The sequence below is a fragment of the Bos mutus genome, chromosome 7, assembly GCF_027580195.1.
Source record: "Bos mutus isolate GX-2022 chromosome 7, NWIPB_WYAK_1.1, whole genome shotgun sequence".
NCBI lineage: Eukaryota > Metazoa > Chordata > Mammalia > Artiodactyla > Bovidae > Bos > Bos mutus.
In genome coordinates this window covers 48,011,282-48,027,256 of record NC_091623.1, presented here as the reverse complement: position 1 = coordinate 48,027,256, position 15,975 = coordinate 48,011,282, and the positions used below count along the sequence as shown (strand labels likewise).

At 40.7% G+C, this 15,975-nt stretch overlaps 1 pseudogene; it reads left to right on the top strand.

Annotated features, from left to right (window-relative positions):
• The first annotated feature begins 12,668 nt into the window (after positions 1–12,668).
• On the top strand, positions 12,669–15,355 carry LOC138988581 (RNA-binding motif, single-stranded-interacting protein 2 pseudogene; annotated as a pseudogene).
• Positions 15,356–15,975: the final 620 nt, after the last annotated feature.

The window sequence follows — 15,975 nt, the reverse complement described above, 5'->3', positions numbered from 1 at the left end:
TGGTTAGATACCATCACCCACTCAATAGACATGAATTTGAGCAAACTCTGGGAGATAGTGGAGGACAGAAGAGCCTGGTGTGCTGCAGTTCATGAGGTCACAAAGAGTGGGACATGACTCAGTGACTGAACACCAATGTATTTGTATAACTGAATCACTTAGCTGTACACTTGAAACTAACATTTTATAAATCAACTATATTCTCAGTTCAGTCGCTCAGTCATGTCCAACTCTTTGCGACCCCATGAATTGCAGCACACCAGGCCTCCCTGTCCATCACCAACTCCCAGAGTTCACCCAGACTCAAGTCCATGGAGTCAGTGATGCCATCCAGCCATCTCATCCTCTGTCGTCCCCTTCTCCTCTTGCCCCCAATCCCTCCCAGCATCAGAGTCTTTTCCAATGAGTCAACTCTTCGTATGAGGTGGCCAAAGTACTGGAGTTTCAGCTTTAGCATCATTCCTTCCAAAGAAATCCCAGGGCTGATTCCTTTAGAATGGACTGGTTGGATCTCCTTGCAGTCCAAGTGACTCTCAAGAGTCTTCTCCAACACCACAGTTCAAAAGCATCAATTCTTCGGCGCTCAGCTTTCTTCACAGTCCAACTCTCACATCCATACATGACCACTGGAAAAACCATAGCCTTAATTAGATGGACCTTTGCTGGTAAAGTAATGTCTCTGCTTTTGAATATGCTATCTAGGTTGGTCATAACTTTTCTTCCAAGGAGTAAGCGTCTTTTCATTTCATGGCTGCAATCACCATCTGCAGTGATTTTGGAGCCCAAAAAGATAAAGTCTGACACTGTTTCCCCATCTATTTCCCATGAAGTAATGGGACCAGATGCCATGATCTTCTTTTCTGAATGTTGAGCTTTAAGCCAACTTTTTCACTCTCCTCTTTCACCTTCATCAAAAGGCTTTTTAGTTCCTCTTCACTTTCTGCCATAAAGGTGGTGTCATCTGCATATCTGAGATTATTGATATTTCTCCCGGCAATCTTGATTCCAGCTCGTGCTTCTTCCAGTCCAGCGTTTCTCACGATGTACTCTGCATAGAAGTTAAATAAGCAGGGTGACAATATACAGCCTTGATGTACTCCTTTTCCTATTTGGAACCAGTCTGTTGTTCCACGTCCAGTTCTAACTGTTGCTTCCTGACCTGCATATAGGTTTCTCAGGAGGCAGGTAAGGTGGTCTGGTATTCCCATCTCTTTCAGAATTTTCCACAGTTTATTGTGATCCACACAGTCAAAGGCTTTGGCATAGTCAATAAAGCAGAAATAGGTGTTTTTTCTGGAACTCTCTTGCTTTTTCAATGATCCAGTAGATGTTGGCAATTTGGTCTCTGGTTCCTCTGCCTTTTCTAAAACTGGCTTGAACAACTGGAAGTTCATGGTTCACATATTGCTGAAGCCTGGCTTGCAGAATTTTGAGCATTACTTTACTAACTATATTCCAGGATAAAATAAAAATTAAATTAAAAAATAAAATGGCGATAAATTATTTTATTAAGTGCCTGGAAATTGGTGATATCATACAAATTTTAAAAATACAAAATGAAATGTGAAGTAAGTCATTAATAATGGAATAGTCTGTTATATATCTGTCATCAGAATTTATAGTAAAGGCTATTTCATGTTCCTATAAATATAAAAATCAATATTAAAATCAGTTCCAGTTCAAGATGGCACAGTAGAAGGATGTGAACTCGTCTCCTCCTGTGAGAGCACCAAAATTGCAACTAGCTGTTGAACAACCATCTACAGGAGGTTGTTCAGAGGACATGGGAACCCACCAAAAAAAGATACCCCATGTCCAAAGACAAAGAAGAAATCACAGTGAGATGGTAGGAGCGGCACAATCACAGTAAAATCAAATCCCATACCTGCCAGCTGGATGACCCACAAACTGGAGAACAATAATACCAAAGAACTTCTTGCACTGTTGTGAAGGTTCTGAACCCTACATCAGGCTTCCCAGCCTGGTGATCTGACAAAGGGATTGGGAATCTCCAGGAAATCTGGCCTTGAGAGCCAGTGGGATTTGATTATAGGACTTCTAGAGGACTGGGGGAAATATAGACTCGTCTTGGAGGGCACAAACCAAATTTTGTGCACACAAAGACCCAGAAGAAATGATCAATGACCCTATTGGAGACTGAACCAAAAGTAACTGCGTGTTGGAGGGCCTCCTATGGAGGCATGGGTCAGCAGGGGCCCAACACAGGGATGGGGCCACTGGCAGCATCAGGCCAGGAAGGTCGCCCTTGGCATAAACTCTCTTGGGGGTCACATTAACCTTACTATAGAGCCCATAGGCCCCAGAGCTGGGTCACCTCAGGCCAAACAAGTACCAGGGAGGGAGTGCAACCCCACCCATCAGCAGATGTGAAAGTGTTAGTCACTTAGTCATGTCCGACTCTTTGTTATCCCATGGACTATAGCCCACCAGGCTCCTCTGTCCTTGGGATTCTCCAGGAAAGAATAGTAGAATGGGTTGCCATTCCTTTCTCAAAGCGGATCTTCTTGACCCAGGGATAGAACCCAGGTCTCCCATATTGCAGGCAGATTCTTTACCATCTGAGCCACCAGGGAAGCCCTCATCAGCAGGTAATTGGATTAAATCTTTACTGTGCAAGGCCCTGCCCACCAGAGAAAGACCCAGTTTTTCTTGTCACCAGTCCCTCCCATCAACAAGCTTACACAGATAGAAGAAGCATAGTCTCACAGTGGCTAAAACAAAAACCATATTACAGTTAATTATGATGAAAAACAGGTAGTTATGTCCCAGATGGAGGGACAAGATTAGAACCCCAGAGGAACAACTAAATGAAGTGGATATAGGCAACATTCCAGAAAAAGAATTCAGAATAATGATAGTGAAGATGATTCAGGATCTCCGAAAAAAAGAGTGGAGGCAAAGATTGAGAATATACAAGAAATGTTTACCAAAGATCTAGAAGAACTAGAGGACAAACAAACAGATGAACAATACACTAGAAGGAATCAATAGAAGAATAACTAAGGCAGAAAAACAGATAAATGACCTGGAGGACAGAATGGTGGAAATTACTGCCACAGAACAGAATATAGAAAAAAAAAAAGAATGAAAAGAAATGAAGACAGTCTAAGAGACCTTTGGGACAACATTAAACACACCAACATTCACATTATATAGGGGTCCCAGAAGGAGAAGAGAGAAAGGACCTGAGAGAATATCTGAAGAGATAATAGCTGAAAACTTCCCAGAAAGGAAATAATCCAAGTCCAGGAAGCACAAAGTCCCAGGCAGGATAAGCCCAAGGAGGAATACACCAAGACACATAGTAATCAAACTGACAAAAATTAAGACAGAGATAAAATATTAAAAGCAATAAGGGGAAAACAACAAATAACAAGGGAACTCCTATCAGGCTATCAGCTTATTTCTCAACAGAAACTCTACTAGCCAGAAGGGAATGGCATGATGTATTTAAAGTGATGAAAGAAAAGTACCTGCAACCAAGAATACTCTACCCAGCAAGACTCTCCTTCAGATTTGATGAAGAAATCAAAAGCTTTCCAGACAAACTAAAGTTAAGAAGATTTAGCACCACTAAACCAGCTTTACAATAAATGCTAAAGAGAAGAAAACACCTTCAGAAAATAAACAGAAAACAAGAAAACGGTAACAGGATCATCAGTTCAGTTCAGTCGCTCAGTCGTGTCCGACTCTTTGTGACCCCATGGACTGCAGCATGCCAGGCCTCCCTGTCCATTGCCAACTCCCAGAGTTTACTCAAACTCATGTCCATTGAGTCAGTGATGCCATCCAACCATCTCACCTTCTGTCGTCCCCTTCTCCTGCCTTCAATATCAATAATTACCTTAAGTGTAAATGGATTAATTGCACAAACCAAAATACATAGACTGGCTAGGTGGATGAAAACATACACACTTCCACATACCATATCTCTCTGCTTGGCCCCCCAAATTGTATGTAATTATTTTACATTGTTAAGTTAATCTTGTTCCCATTATGGATTGTAATTGGTTTTTTGTCTGACTATTGATTGTGAAAACTGACAAACATCTTTTACTATTGTAATTATGTAACTATAACTCACTTAATAGCTTTGTATCATGATTGGACAAGAGAAAAATTATAGAACTCTATATCACCAGAAGTACAATTTAGTAGAAAAACCTGTAATCATTTTTTTTTTAAGCTTTACATTATTGTATTGGTTTTGCCAAGTGGGATGATTTGGGAGAATGGCATTGAAATACATATAATATCATATATGGAATGAGTCACCAGTCCAGGTTCGATGCACGATACTGGATGCTTGGGGCTGGTGCACTGGGACGACCCAGAGGGATGGTATGGGGAAGGAGGAGGGAGGAGGGTTAAGCATGGGGAACACATGTAATCACTTTTTAAAATCTATATGCATGTCAGAATTATCTTGAAATCTTTTGAAAAATACAAATGCCCAGGTATTGCTTTTTTTCTGCAGAGCTCCAGATATGTTTCTAATGAGCAGTCATGTTTAAAAACAACTGGACTATATGATGATCTTTTACTTTTATCTAATTTGTTTCACATTTTCTATTTCATATTCAGTGCTCCCATTTCACTTAGTTTCTGTTTTCCAGTTTCTCCATCTCTTCTTTTTTTGATGTTCTTCTCAAGCCTTTATGAAGTGTAATAGAAAAGCTTTTGTATACATATATATATATATGTATAATATATATATTTTAGAAAACAAGAACTTTTGCCTAACTAAAAAAATTATGACATTTTGATTCTACTTCTTTGACTTAGGATGAACAGAATGCTAGATTTCTTTTTATTTTTTAGATTTCTAACTAAAAATAGATATGCAACAAGCATCAAAGTTTTGCTGTATAGCACAAGGAACTCTATTCAATATCTTCTAATAACCTACGATGGAAAATAATTTCAAAAATAATATATGTGTATTTGTATAACTGAATCACCTTGCTGTGCACCTGAAACATTGTAAGTCAACTATACTTCAATAAAATATATATATATTTATATATATATAAAAAGAACCAAACCCAGGAACATATAAAAAGATTGTATATCATGATCAAGTGGGATTTACTCCAGGGTTGTAAGGATAATTCAATATTCACAGTGTGAGTTCAATTAATACGATACATCACATTAACAAAAGGAAAGATAAAAATCACATGATTATCATAATAGGTGCAAAAAACATACTTGACAAAATTCTACATTCATTCATGATAACAATTCCCAGCAAAGCTGGTATAGAGGGAATATGTCTGAATATAATAAAGGGCATTTAAGACAAACTCTTAGCTTACGTCATTCTCAAATGTGAAAAAGTGAAAGTCTTTCCTCTAAGTTCAGAAACAACACAAAGATGCCATGAAATTAAAAGACATTTGTTCCTTGGGAGGAAAGCTATGACAAACCTACACGGTGTATTAAAAAGCAGAGACATCACTTTGTAGACAAAGATACATATAGTCAAAACTATGGTTTTTCCAATAGTCATGAAAACTGTTGGTGACAATGCAAACTAGTACAGCCACTATGGAGAACAGTATGGAGATTCCTTAAAAAGCTGGAAATAGAACTGAAGGCAATGGCACCCCACTCCAGTACTCTTGCCTGGAAAATCCCATGGATGGAGGAGCCTGCCTGGTAGGCTGCAGTCCATGGGGTTGCTAAGAGTCAGACATGACTGAGTGACTTTACTTTCACTTTTCACTTTCATGCATTGGAGAAGGAAATGGCAACCCACTCCAGTGTTCTTGCCTGGAGAATCCCAGGGACGGGGGAGCCTGGTGGGCTGCCGTCTATGGGGTCACACAGAGTCGGACACGACTGAAGTCACTTAGCAGCAGCAGCAGCATGACCCACCAATCCCACTGCTGGGCATACACACTGAGGAAACCAGAATTGAAAGAGACACGTGGACCCCAGTGTTCATCGCAGCACTGTTTATAATAGTCAGGACATGGAAGCAACCTAGATGTCCATCAGCAGACGAATGGATAAGAAAGCTGTGGTACATATACACAATGGAGTATTATTCAGCCATTAAAAAGAATACATTTGAATCAGTTCTAATGAGGTGGATGAAACTGGAGCCTATTATACAGAGTGAAGTAAGCCAGAAAGAAAAACACTAGTACAGTATACTAACGCATATATGGAGAAGGCAATGGCACCCCACTCCAGTACTCTTGCCTGGAAAATCCCATAGATGGAGGAGCCTGGAAGGCTGCAGTCCATGGGGTCGCTGAGGGTCGGACACGACTGAGCGACTTCACTTTCACTTTCATGCACTGGAGAAGGAAATGGCAACCCACTCCAGTGTTCTTGCCTGGAGAATCCCAGGGACGGGGGAGCCTGGTGGGCTGCAGTCTATGGGGTCGCACAGAGTTGGACACGACTGAAGCGACTTAGCAGCAATAGTAGCAACACATATATATGGAATTTAGAAAGATGGTAACAATAAACCTGTATGCGAGACAGCAAAAGAGACACAGATGTATAGAACAGTCTTTTGGACTCTGTGGGAGAGGGAGAGGATGGGTTGATTTGGGAGAATGGCATTGAAACTTGTGTAATATCATATATGAAATGAATCGCCAGTCCAGGTTCGATGCATGATACAGGATGCTTGGGGCTGGTGCACTGGGATGACCCAGAGGGATGGTATGGGGAGGGAGGTAGGAGGGGGGTACAGGATGGGGAACACGTGTATACCCATGGCAGATTCATGTTGATGTATGGCAAAACCAATATAATATTGTAAAGCAATTATCCTCCAATTAAATAAATTTATTAAAAAATAAAAATGCAAAAAAAATAATAAAACAATAAATGGGACCTAATTAAACTTAAAATCTTTTTTGAAGAACAAAAGAAACCATCAGCAAAACAAAAACACAACATACTGAATGGGAGAAAATATATGAAAATGACATAACCTTTAAGAGTTAGTATCCAACATATATAAAGAGCTTATATAACTCAATATCAAGAAAGCAAAGACTTTAATTTAAAAATTTGGCAGAAGATCTGAACATAAATTTTTCCAAAGAAGATATACAGATGGCCAACAGGTATATGGGGTTCTCAAGGCAAGAATAGTGAAGTGGTTTGCCATTCCCTTCTCCAGTGGACCATGTCTTATCAGAACTCTCCACCATGACCTGTCCATCTTGGGTGGCCCTACATGGCATAGCTCATAGTTTCATTGAGTTAGACAAGGCTGTGGTCCATGTGATCAGATTGGTTTGTTTTCTGTGATTATGGTTTTTATTCTATCTGCCCTCCTATGGATAAGGATAAGAGGCTGATTGGGAGAGACTGACTGAGGGAAAACTGGGTCTTGTTCTGATGGGCAGGGCCATGTTCAGTAAATCTTCAATCCAATTTTCTGTTGATGGGTGGGGCTGTGTTCCCTCCCTGTTATTTGACCTGAGGCCAAACTATGGTGGAGGTAATGAAGATAATGGGAAGCTCCTTCAAAAGGCCCCATACACACACTGCTGCACTCAGTGCCCCCAACCCTGCAGCAGGCCACCGCCGACCCACACCTCCACCAGAGACTCCTGGACACTCACGGGCAAGTCTGGGTGTCTCTTGTGGGGTCACTGCTCCTTTCTCCTAGGTCCTGGTGCACACAAGGTTTTGTTTGTGCCCTCCAAGAGTCTGTTTCCCCAGTCCTGTGTAAGTTCTGGTGGTTCTATGGTGGGGTTAATGGTGACCTCCTCCAAGAGGGCTTGTGCCATACCCTAGTCTACTGCACCCAGAGCCCCTGCCCCTGCAGCAGTCCACTCCTGACCCACACCTCCACAGAAAATACTCAAACACAGTTCTGTCTCAGTCTCTGTGGGGTTTCTGGGTCCTGGTGCGCACAAGGTTTGTTTGAGCCCTCTGAGCATCTCTGGCTGGTATGGGGTTTGATTCTAACCATGCTTTCACCCCTCCTACTGTCTTGCTGGGGATTCTCCTTTGCCCTTGGACATGGGATATCTTCTCAAAGTCGCTCCAGAGCCAACTTAGCTGCCACTCCAGTGGCATACAGCTGCTGATCCAGGGCCTACCTTCTTGCTGGGGCTTCTCTGCAGTTGGACGAGGGGTATCTCCTCAAAGTCATTACAGCACCGCACTGGACCCAGATAACCACGATGATGTGATCACTCACTTAGAACCAGACATCCTGGAATGCGAAGTTAAGTGGGTCTTAGGAAGCATCACTACGAACAAAGCTAGTGGAGGTGATGGAATTCCAGTTGACCTATTTCAAATCCTAAAAGATGATGTTGTGAAAATGCTGCACTCAATATGCCAGAAAATTTGGAAAACTCATCAGTGGCCACAGGACTGGAAAAGGTCAGTTTTCATTCCAATCCCAAAGAAAGGCAATGTCAAGGAATGTTCAAACTACTGCACAATTGCACTCATCTCACATGCTAGCAAAGTAATGCTCAAAATTCTCCAAGCCAGGCTTCAAGAGTGAGTGAACCGTGAACTTCTAGATGTTCAAGCTGAATTTAGAAAAGGCAGAGGAGCCAGAGATCAAATTGCCAACATCTGCTGAATCATTGAAAAAGCAAGAGAGTTCCAGAAAAACATCTATTTCTGTTTTATTGACTATGCCAAAGCCTTTGACTGTGTGGATCACAACAAACTGTGGAAAATTCTTCAAGAGATGGGAATACCAGACCACCTGACCTGCCTCCTGAGAAATCTGTATGCAGGTCAAGAAGCAACAGTTAGAACTGAACATGGAATAACAGACTGGTCCCAAATCTGGAAAGGAGTACATCAAGGCTATATATTGTCAACATGCTCATTTAAATTATATGCAGAATACCTCATGAGAAATGCCAGTCTGGATGAAGCACAAGCTGGAATCAAGTTTCTGGGAGAAATATCAATAACCTCAGGTATGCAGATGACACCACCCTTATTGCAGAAAGTGAAGAAGAACTAAAGAGCCTCTTGATGAAAGTGAAAAGGAGAGTGAAAACGTTGGCTTAAAGCTCAACATTCAGAAAACGAAGATCATGGCATCTGGTCTCATCAGTTCATGGCAAATAGATGGGGAAACAATGGAAACAGTAACAGATTTAATTTGGGGGGCTCCAAAATCACTGCAGATGGTGACTGTGGCCATGAAATTAAAAGATGCTTGCTCCTTGGAAGGAAAGTTATGACCAACCTAGACAGCATATTAAAAAGCAGAGACATTACTTTGCCAACAAAGGTCCATCTAGTCAAGGCTATGGTTCTTCCAGTGGTCATGTATGGATGTGAGAGTTGGACTGTGAAGAAAGCTGAGCACTGAAGAACTGATGCTTTTAAACTGTGGTGTTGGAGAAGACTCTTGAGAGTCCTTTGGACTGCAATGAGATCCAAGTGGTCAAACCTAAAGGAAATCAGTCCTGAATATTCATTGGAAGGACTGATGCTGAAGTAGAAACTTCAATACTTTGGCCACCTGATGGGAAGAACTGACTCATTGGAAAAGACACTGATGCTGGGAAAGATTGAGGGCAGGGTAGAAGGGGACGACAGAGGATGAGATGGTTGGATGGCATCACTGACTCAAAGGACATGAGTTTGCACAAGCTCTGGGAGTTCATGATGGACAGGGAAGCCTGGCATGCTACAGTCCATGGGGTCATAGAATCAGACTCGATTGAGCAACAGAACTGAACTGAATAGGTATATATATAAAAAAAGCTTAACATTCCTAATCATCTTAGAAATGTAAAGCAAAACCATAGTGAGGTATCACCTCTCACCTGTCAAAATGCCTATTATCAGAAGTCTGCTGCTGCTGCTGCTAAGTCACTTCAGTCATGTCCGACTCTGTGCGACCCCATAGACAGCAGCCTACCAGGCTCCCCCGTCCCTGGGATTCTCCAGGCAAGAACACTGGAGTGGGTTGCCATTTCCTTCTCCAATGCATGAAAGTGAAAAGTGAAAGTGAAGTCACTCAGTCATGTCCGACTCTCAGCGATCCCACCTCAGCGATCCCATGGACTGCAGCCTTCCAGGCTCCTCCGTCCATGGGATTTTCCAGGCAAGAGTACTGGAGTGGGGTACCATTGCCTTCTCCGATCAGAGTCTACAAATAACAAATATTGGCAAGGATGTGGAGACAAAGAAACTTCAGTACATGTGGTGGAATTGTAAGTTGGTGCATCCACTATGGAAAACAGTATGGAAGTTCCTTAAAAAACTAAATGTAGAACTACCAATGATCCAGTAATTCCACTTTGAGCACATATTCAAAGAAAATAAAAACACTGATTTGGAAAGATTCATGAACACCAATGTTCATAGAATTATTTACATTATCCTAGATAGGTAAGCAATCTAAGTACCCATCAACAGATGAGTGGATAAAGAAGATATGTTTTATACACACACACACACACACACACACGCACACAATAGACTATTGCTCAGTCATAAAAAAAGAATGAAATTCTGCTATTTGGAACATGGATGGACCTAGATAGTATAATGCTTAGTGAAATAAGTCAGAGAAAGACAAATACTCTATGTTATCACTTATATGTGGAATCTAAAATATAGAGAGCAAACTAGTGATTACTAGTGGTGAGAGGGGAGGGGGACAGCGGAGACAGTTGTATGAGATAAAGTGACACAAACTACCATGTATAGAATAAATGAGTAACAAGGATATATTGTAAAGCACAGAAAATAAAGCCATTAATCTGTAAATACCTTAAGTGGGTGTAATCTTTAAAAATATTGAATCACTATGTTGTACACCAGAAATTAATATATTGGGTTAGCCAAAAAGGTTTGTGAAGGTTTTTTAGTAACATCTTACAGGAAAACCTGAATGAAGCATTTGGCCAATCCAATAATATTGTATTTCAACCATACTTCTCTAAAAATTGAAAAATCCGGGAAAGGAAGTACTCAGCCCTCCACAATTAGTAAGATACAGTGGCCAACAATCCTTTAAAGAAGAAATCTCCAAACTTTTTCTGTGAAGGGCCAGATAAAAAATATTTTAGAGTTTGTGTGTCACGTTGTCTCGGTCACAACAACTCAGTTCTGCCACTGTAGGCAAAAATAGCCTAAAGCAACATTTGAATAAAGAAATTAGCATAGCTGTGTTTCAGTAAAACCTTAAAGTAGAAAGTGAAATGCTAGATAAGACCCACAGGTCATGTTATATTTGCCTCTGTTCTAAGGCAGTGAAATGGCAATAATTAGGCAAATCAGGCAAAAGTTTTTGAATTGTAAAGTTTTCAAAGATTGTACATAAGCTACACTATACTAGATATAAACTATTTTGGAGAGAGAATAAAGGAGAATAATGTAGGAATAGAAGAAACAGTATTCTTTGGTAGGTAATGAAGATATTAATGTCCTCAAAGGGTGCAGATGCTTTGGAATAGAAGATAATAATGTTATTTTGATTATATATAAACATTATTTTTTTCCTAAATGTTTAGATTCTAAAATAATGCTGATAAAACAGCAAAAGTTTCATGCAGAAAATTACAAAACATCAAAAGTATATTTGAAACAAAAGAACAATTATTGAATATTCCATTCTAAGAGTTTCTTTTCTTGCTTCCTCCTTCTCCTCCCTCCCTTCCTTCCTCCCTCCTTCCCTTTCTTCCTCTCTCCCTTCTTTCTTTCCTTTCTTCCTTTCTCTATTTCTGTCTTTTTTCCTTGTTTTAATTAATTTACTCTGTCAGTCCTTCCAAAAAGAACTCATCTGGTATAGATAAGCTAACCTGAATCACATTCCAGACTTTCAAAATACTTTCATAAAATTAAAAGTTATAGCAGGGAAAGGTATGGAATTCCAAATAATTAGCAACTGAAAGCTATTATTCCTGCCAAAGGATTTTAAACACTAAATATTTTTTTAAATAAAAAAGAAAAACAGACCTGAAAAAATCCAAATACTTGGATCTTCAGTAAGACAAATGTAAATTGTAAAACAAATATCCTTATTATGTTCAAGGGGGTAAAACCAGGCTTGTAAATTTCTACAACAACTGGAAACTATAAATTTGACAGAGATTTAAAAAGAACCAAATAAAACTTCCAAAAATGAAAAACACAAAAATCAAAATTCAGATTTCATTGAAAGTCTTTAACAACAGTGTAGACCCAATGTTAAAAATGAACCAAATTTTGATACATTCTGCTCCAATACTTTGGCCACCTGATGTGAAAAGCCGACTCATTGGGAAAAAACTCTGATGCTGAGAAAGATTGAGGGCCTGAGGAGAAGGGGGTGACAGAGGATGAGATGGTTGGATGGCATCACCAACTCAATGAGCATAAGTTTGAGCAAGCTCCAGGAGATAGGGAAGGACAGAGAAGCCTGGCATGCTGTAGTCTACAGGGTCACAAAGAGTCAGACATGACTGAGTGACTGAACAACAAAAATATTGATGAGCCTTGAAAACATTATGCTGAGTGAAATAAGCAAGATACAAAAGAACAAATACTGTATGATTCCACTCATATGAGCTCCCTATAATAGGCAAATTCATAGGGACAGTAAGTAGAACAGTGGTTACTTAGGGCAAGGGGAGGTAGGAAATAGGGAGTTAGTTTAATGTGGACAGAGTTTCAGTTTGGGAAGATAAAAAGTTCTGGAGATGGATGGTGGTAATGGTTGCACAACACTATGAGTGTATTTAATGCCACTGAACTTTACACTTTAAATGGTTTAAAATGTTAGATTTTAAACTATGTCTATTTCATTATAATAAAATATTTAATCTAATCTTTATGAAGGTAACAAAACTGTATTTCACCAAATGTTTATATGTCTAATATAAAAATCTATTTTCTTTCCAAATTAAAATAATTCTATCCCCTTCTACCTTTAGAGCATGGAAAGGTTGTCTGAACTTGAGGAGCACATGACAGAGGGAAGACAAGAGAGATAGATCTCAGAACAGCTCTCAGAAGGCCCCTGTGCCTTGTTGCTGTGGGGAGCCAGGCCCCCACAAAAGTGTTGTACATGAGAGCTACATGGAAATACACTCCCTTTTCTAGAATAAGTAGGCATAAAGTATCAAAACCAGTTTCCCCATAGGTACTAGCAAGTGTACTGGTGTTGGGCATATTGATGGTGTGCTTGAGGGCAGCTCGAATTCCCCAGGAGAATATCTCTGAGAAGCCAAATGGAGCCCAGAGACCCGTGGAAGTGAATGACCAGCATCCCATTAAAGTAAGAATGTGTCCATGCACATCTGCAAGATGAAAGATGACCAAAGATGAAACATTCCCATGTCAATGCCTTGGCATAACCAAAGTCATCATCCTTCCCAGGACGGGGATAACTCCTGAACTAAATGAGATCTAGTTTTACAAAACAAGAGGTTTGGGCTTGCAAAGCAGCCCAACTGTGAACTCTGGGGAGAGAATACCCATTCTTTTAAAACATAGGTAGAATATCTCTAAACTAAAAGCCTATAATAGGCTACAAGAAATACCTCAACAAGTTCCAAGTTTTTTATATAATACAGGTCATGAACACTGACTATAATGGCTTAAAGTTCAAAATCAGTAATAAAAAGTGGGGCTCCTCCAAAACATCTTCAAAGCTAGGAAAAAAACCCACAACTTCTAAAGGATTCTTGGGTGAAAGAGAAAGTCACATCATGGTCAATACTTTCCTCTTAAGATCAGAAAGGCAGGGACATCCGTTCTCACCACTCCTATTCAGTGTTGCCCTGGAGTTCCTGGACAGTGTAACAAAAGAGAAAAAGAAATAAAAAAGAGCTTTCTAAAAATAGAAAGTAAGCAGTAAATTCTTTTCTATTTATATGATTTTCTATGTATAAAATTCTCAATAATTTTTCAAAATGCTACTAGGGGCAGAGGGCAGGAAAGCTGAGGCGGGGCAGTTGCAAAGGCCCAGGATATGGCAGCATCAGAATGTTAGAATTCCTAGAGAAGGGGAGAGCAGTACTTCTCTATGATCAGATAAGAGTGAGCCCTGTTCAAGAGGTCTCTTAGTGATCTTTGACATTCTAAGGCCAGAACTAACCTTCAGTACCCCACCTCACATGCAGCTTGGAGGCTGAACAAAGACGGAAGTCTGCAGCATGTGGTGTTGCTCAGGGACAGCTAAAGCAAACATCCCAACCAACCATGTGAACTTCAGCTTGGGCATAAATTTCAGGTTGGTCATATGTGCCATTGTCTCAGCAAATGGCACCACCAAGCAAGAGTACCCCTAACAGCAGCAGTGAGTGAGAGCATTTGTTAATGACCAACAGAGTAAAATCAATCTCTATGTCTGGGGAGAACAGCCAAGAACTAAGGACCAGGACCTAGTCCATGTGAGTCATATGGCAAGATTGTCTCCACTAAGGCCATACTGGGCAAGACCACAAACAAATGCAAAGGCTAAAGCTTTTTGACAGTCCCTCAACAACACAGAAAGCTGTACCAGCACTGAAAGCCAGTGGTGTACAGGCCTAGATGGCAAAGCAACAGGAGCAGGACCCCACAAATTTATACATCTCAAACTTCCCATTGTCGATGGATGAGCAAAAACTGGAGGGAATGCTGAAGCCCTTTGGTCAGTTTATCTCTACTTGAATCATTTGAGACACCAGTGGGACCCGCAGAGGGGTTGGGTTTGCAAGGATGGAATCCACAGAGAAGTGTAGAACTTCTTGGCCATCGGTTTTCATGCACCCATCATCACCCACTTTAGTAGAAAATATATTAAGACACCTTCTGGAGTATCAGCCCCATCTGATCCTTTGATGTACAGATTTGCTGATAGGGGTCCAAAAAATGACAGAACCAAGGAAAGTTGCAAAATGGATGGGCCTGGCTAAGGAATGGAAACATGAGTGGTATGGCTTTGACCTTTGACCCCACCACAGCTCCTCATATTGGGTCTTACATCACCCCCAACAGAAGGCTTGCTTAATCTGTACTGTCCCCATATCTTCCATCTCCTGTGTCTTCATATCAGAGAGTAACTCAGACATCTCCTCCACAAGTACCCAACCTATCTTGAAAGCACCACCAGTCACACCTCATGTAATCTTCAGGTTCAGTTCTGACACCAAGAATGGATCATCCCATTTCTTTCCAGCCCTCCTCCATGATGGGACATTTTACCCAGCAATTGGACTGCCTCTACTTCAGCGTCATGGCCACATATATGCCAACAGCTGTAGTTATACAAGGAACTTACATCTCCCAGTACATCCCTCTGCCTTCTTCTAATTTTTCAATCAAGAGCAGCCAGCAAAATTGAGTGACAGTAGATGTTCCCTCAGACCATAGGGTCTACTTTTTCCAGTTTAACAAGTAACAGTGGATTTCCCACCCCAACTTTGTTGACTATAAATGAATTCTTGGAGATGTTGAGGCTCCAGATTCCAGAGAACTGACTAGGAATACAGCTCCTTGGTGTGTGGGCCCTACTAAGGATGAACACTTGGCCATCAGTTTTCACAAGCCTCAGCCTGGTTAAAGAAACACTGGAGCAATTAGATATCCACAAGGTTTTTCCAGTAGTCATGTATGGATGTGAGAGTTGGACTGCAAAAATAATAATAATAGTAATAATAATAAATAAATGATAAATGGTAAAAAAAAAAAAAAAGAAAGCTGAGGCCTAAAGAATCGATGCTTTTGAACTGTGGTGTTGGAGAAGACTCTTGACAGTCCCTTGGACTGCAAGGAGATCCAACCAGTCCATCCTAAAGGAGATCAGTCCTGGGTGTTCATTGGAAGGACTGATGCTAAAGCTGAAATTCCAATACTTTGGCCACCTCATGTGAAGAACTGACTCATTGGAAAAGACCCTGATGCTGGGAAAGATGGAGGGCAGGAGGAGAAAGGGGTGACAGAGGATAACATGGTTGGATGGCATCACTGACTCGATGGACATGAGTCTGAGCAAGCTCTAGGAGTTGGTGATGGACAAAG